Raw genomic sequence first — 6,000 nt, forward strand, 5'->3', positions numbered from 1 at the left:
AACACAGTTTTGAGCCAGCAGCAAGTAAAAGAGGAGGAAGCAGCAGCGGAGAGTTGGGCCTGGCAAAAAAAAAGAAAGAAGGCCCTTGAGCCTGATGTTGTTTTTCAGAGGCTATAAAATCAAAGTTCCTTTAAAACCCAAATGAAATGACGTATTTGCTGTTTCATAATCGAAACACGTGGAACTATAATGCACTATGGACTATTGCATTTGAAAGATAAATGAAAGATGAATTAAACTGATTCATTTGAATGATCTCTCTAATTTAAATATAATAATTGGTCTTATATAACAGTTTTTATGGTCCAGCATGTACCAACAGAGAACAATTCACCAAATGTGAAAACTGAATCACAACGCTCCAGGTCAGGATATTTAGTTGAATAAAGGTAATCGCAGTCACCGAATTTATGGTACTACGAGTCGACCTCCAAGGGGTGATGATGTTAAATTGGCTTGGGAAAAGGTAACTAATAGTATAAGTGCCTCTTCACCTGGGATGATGAGAACCGCCGTCCAGTGCAGGAAGCTGTTCAATGACACAAGACGAAAATCTGCCATCAATTAAATATCAAAGTGAACAAAGAACACTCATCCAATATGATGAAATCCAGTGCTCGAACAATGCAGAAGTAAATTGCGCACACTTAAAGCTCCGGTGCAATTCATTTATTAACAACACTGATTAAGAGCCACGCGCTCGAAACATCACTAATATAGTGGTATTAATAAATGAATTGCATCGGGAGCTTTGAGTGCAGCTAAATACTTTCCTATCATTAAAAATGGCACTAAGCTGCCATGTGAAAATTTCTCCGAACCTTTTGTGCATAAATGCCGCAGTGTCACACTCTTTCACTGCCGGCTAGATTACTAAACCAGATGAGTGGATGAAAATGCTTTTAAATTGTTACCCCTTTGTGTGCAATTTAAGTGCAATCTATTTGTAGTTAACCAAAGTGCCTGAGATTGGAGACTGTGTCATGATGCGTGCCAACTGCCTGATTCACATCTGCTTTAACAGACAAGAATCAGTTTACATTTTCTGTGATTTACTGAATTGGGAGGTTGCATTCAGAAAAAAAAAATCTTGTTTTAATTATTTGATCTAAGTGGGATTAAATTTGTAGGACATGCACCAAACCTGTCTGGGATTTTGGATAGGTCTGTTCATGTGTGCTCTGCCTACTGAAGCCACGAGAATAGCCCTCGGCCGGCTGCGCTGCAGAGGCACATCTTCAACGACACACTCCTTATATCGCCGTTCTGCTCATGTCTTCCCTGCCGGGTTCACATTGATGTACAAAAAAAAATTGAAAATCAGCGCCTTGCACTGCACCAAAAAGCCACCATTTATGTGTTTTAATACAGGGCCCCAAATCTTCAAAATGAATTCATTGTCTATACTGTATCGTATCGTAGTGGAATTAAGTATAACTTCAATGTAACTTTGATGAGCCATTAACCATAGAAAGTGCTTTCTGTTGAATCAGCAACAGACTAAACAGACTACTGAACCAAAGACAGTCAGAATGAGCATCATATGAACAGTGACATGTTGAATCACCGTTCGACAACCAGAAGTGCATTTAAACAGTGATAGATTGAAAAAACGGAAACAAACCATAGAATTAGTGAATAAACAACCATTTTTCCCTAATTTAGAAGCTGATTTATTTTATATTCACCAACTTATTATAATGGGTTTCTTTCACTCCACACTTGGCCATACTCATGGTATAGAAGGACCACGGGGTAAAAACAATCTGTCATCTGGCCTTTAACATCTCAATCACAGCTAAACTACAAATCTACATTAGACTAGTTAAATGTTGATTCACATAGTTTCTATGCCTGTTAACCTTCCGAGACAATGACGGCATACGTATTCACATTTCACCCAAAGATTTGACTTGCCAGCAGGTTACTGTTCGACTCTTCCTATTTAGCATTCAACAGAACCAATAAGATTATTTCTGGCTCCTGAGCAGTTCTTCCTCCATTAAACATTTTTCTGACCAAACCCTGTCTTCACTCAGTCGCTTTCAGCATCTCAAAACAATGTATTTGTGAAGGGTTACTGTATACAATATGTGTGTTTACACCTCTTCCCTCAACAATGGTTTGAGAACTGGCCACTGTGACGTACTCCAGTGTTTTAATTGATGATATTGTGCCTTAAATAGGTTGGAGGTTGTGTTAAAGCCACAGAGACCTCTCAGGATACAGGAGGTAAGTTACCCAGTGGTTTGAAAGCGGTTACAGGGTATTTTTGTGTAAGTAAATGACAGCAGAATCGTGACCTATGTGATGTATATCTCCACCTATTTGCACCCCTGTCTGTTAAAACAGCAGATGTTGCGGTTAGCATTTTGTCTTTTCCACCGTGAATTGTGCAGGGAGGGATCAGAACTTTTACTGTTACTCTGCAAGGACAAAAACTTTGAAAGGTGCTTTCTCCAGGCAGGTCACATCCTTAAAATAACACCACGGGACAATAAAGGCAGGAGAAGCAACAGCACACCTTGTCCATTCAGACGACGCGCAGTTTCAAACTTGTCTCTGCATTAAAGTAATGTCGACAGGTCAGAATAAGCATGAACACGTCTTCAGAAGAGGCCGAGAAAGAGGCTGGTGTATGTCTGTTTCAAAGTTGTTTCAGTCACTGTTGCCCTACTTTTGTGCAGCAGAATAAAATGTGTACAGATGCAGTGGCTCAACAAGCCACAGAGGAGCCTGAGACAGCTACCATGATAAAGTAGCTGTGCTTCAGTCGGGCTTGTACCAGCATATAGATCACAGACCTGCCTGAAACTAGGGCGCCCGGGTGTCGTTCATGCAGCTGCAGTTGTCTTTGAGTCGCTGCAACCATTTTACCTTACAAAAGTTTAAAAAAAAAACCAACAACCTGAGTTTAACTACAACCACAAACAGTAAAAGTCATTTAATTCAGCAGTAAATTAAACATCTTGCCTGTACTTCTTAAGTGTAACTCTTTATTTCATCCTATGCTGCTGTTAGTTATCAGTCTTCGTCAGCGTTAACAAAGCACCTACTACCACTAATGGCTCGCATCTCCTTTTGGAGGCTGCATATCGATTTCCCTCCCTCTTCATCTGTTCTTTTTACTTTATTTTAGAAGTTCCCCCATTTATCTGAACTCTAAGAATAGATCTTAGCGAGTCCCAAAGGTGATATTCACTGGAATTCCCAGGTTGTTCCTGGTAGGAATGAAGATAAATTGTACAGGCTGGCTTCCTGCATTTCTATAACCAACTCTCGGCTTTCATGTGCATTTGATCATGTTTTCTGGTTTTGCCTTGTTTCTGAGCATTAATGTGGACATTTATGGTGTCATGTTTTTGAATGCAGATCAGTACCAAATGTTTGAGTTGTCCACCTGCAGGTGTAGAAGGTATCTGAAATAAACTAAAGCCTGCGACGAGCAAAAGAATTACACCATCCTGTAAGCGTGCCGGTATATCACACTGTATAGTGCACGTCCGTGGTGTTAAAAAAACATTCTGATGCATCTTAAATCTGCAGGAGGGCATAACGGGGCGTGTTAATCTTGAGAGTATTAGAGCAAATCATTTATGTTGTGGGACTGCATACTGGATGATTCTCTGCCCTGCTTTCATGAATGTTCACCCTCCCTGTGGAAGATCCCTGTTTACAGCAAGCATGCAAGGTTTCAGAGGGCTCTGCTACGTTAACAAGTGACATGTCAGCATCCCCTCTGAACTTGTAACGATTAGAGTTTGTTATATAATATTTTCACGGAAGCAAAGACAGTCGACCTTTCGAACGAATCTCCATCGTTAATGTTCACAGCAATCAACCAAATAATTGCTTTCTTCGCCACTTCGTGCTTCCATCGCCCCCTTTTTCAGTAAACTTTATACTTCCTCTGCCATCCCTTCTCCCCGGTGGTGGAGCTTTTGCCAGCATAAACAGCAGATGTTTTGAGTCTAAAAGATACACAATCACTTAATCCCCAGCAACTCGCATGCTGAGCAACGCCGTCTAATTGAATCCGCGAGGTCTGCTCGAAGGGTTTCATTCCACAGGGCTTCATTTCATTTGGGGAGTCAAAACAAATTTAACAACACGTCCGAAACATGTAACTCAGTACGTAAACGTGCAGTAAAATGCAGATGAATCTTTTATAACATCACATTAAATCTAATGTGTTGCGTTCAGGCTGAGCTTTGATTATATTAAAATGCTGTATTTCTGCCCTGCAGGTCGTTTTAACAACGGAGCAGAGAGGCATTTAAACAACGACTCATTTATAACGGCTCATCCTTTCAGCAGGAACACTTTTCTTTAGTTAGGCCTTCAATATAAAAATCAGTCATGGGAAAAATGTGTTGTGTTCTTCCTTTTGTTTCCATTATAACATATAAAGCACCAGCAAAGATTACTGGAGGATGAATTTAAGACGCTGTTAAAAGTGTTTATCTTTTTGAAATAAAACCCTTTAATCGATATATAATATATAAAGAGGATTTCTGATCTTTAAGAAGCAAAGAGTGAACTGCCTTTGCTCAAAAGAAAAGCTTTTAATACAATATTTTATATGAAATTCAGCATCTAATAAGAAATTGGCTTTTAATATTTGTATAATTTATAACTATAAATATAAAATAAAATGGATATTTTTGGCAACTAAAAGTAATTTTGTAGTTAAAGCTTGAATTCTGCTTCACAAGAATTGTATGTTACTAAGGTGAACTTGTTCTGGTTGCGTGTGTCTACATACAGCCCAAAGATTTTAACAAAAACAAGTCACTGAGCCATATGTGATGTTAGTTAGTTCAAATAAACTAATATTCCCTCCTGTCTTTAATCTCAAATGAATTAATCTAACAGCAAGTATAGGTCGAGCTTCAAAAAACAGTGACACGTTTTCTTGCCATGATCAAAGTATTTTAAATGACCTCAAATATACTTAATATATATCATAAAGAAGTTACCAAACTGGTTGCACTAATGAGATTAGAGTAACTATGTATGTATAGTATTACGTTAGAGTCCGTGTGATCTTTATTCCCACAGCATACTAATATCAATTTATTTTAAATTGCTCATCACCATCTTTAATCCATAATGTTTCAGTCATTTACAAAGCACGACTAATGAACGATGATTATACTTTTTGTTTGCTGTTTGTTCTGCTGTGGTAACATTTTTAACATAAATTTACAGATATACATTTATTTGACATTATTGTTCCCAAAAGAGACATATTTGAGATTTAATGAATGTTTATTATCTGTAATAAAATACATAGCCTATCTTTCCATTGCAAAAGCTGTGAATTTAAAAAAAAGCACTGTAGTGTGTACAGTGATTTCTTTATCAATTTTATGGTATATAATATGTTCTGCAATCTTGCAGCTGTTGTTCGTTTTCTTTTGTTTTTGTTCTGGAGCCTATGCTTTAATAAATACATTTTCTATGGTACAAAAGGGAAGCCTACGCAGTGCTTGATGTGTCTAACTGGTGTTGCTGTGGGTGGAAGCAAAATCAGAACGCAAAGAAGTCCTATTCCCCTCATCTCTCATGGTTATTTTTTTTTTTATCTGCAAACTGCAACGAAATATGAATTCATCTACATGCTCTCTGCCTCACATTTCAGCATATCTAGCACTATCTTCAAACACCACTTTATTTCTTCTCTTTCTTCTTGGAACTTGTTGCACTGAAGGTAAGACACCTCTGCATGACCGCTAATACCTAAAGCTGCTCTGACGAGTATTTGCTCGATAACCATTGATAAATAAATGACATCAGTGTTTTCAGCAGACTAAGACATTATTCACGACCTGCCCAGCATCATGCAGAAGTTAGCAACAAGCTGGGAGCTTAATCACAGTCGTATTTAGAGCAGGAGTCTCCAACACGGAGCCAACGAACAATCAGTAGCCTGTGACCCAGTTCTGAGACGGCAGCGGATGCTTTGAACAATATGCAGTGCTTCAATTCAGCCTTTTT

This window comes from Embiotoca jacksoni, unplaced genomic scaffold (assembly GCF_022577435.1).
Source record: "Embiotoca jacksoni isolate LCO1_2020_lvr unplaced genomic scaffold, fEmbJac1.0.p SCAF_28, whole genome shotgun sequence".
Taxonomy (NCBI): Eukaryota; Metazoa; Chordata; class Actinopteri; family Embiotocidae; genus Embiotoca; species Embiotoca jacksoni.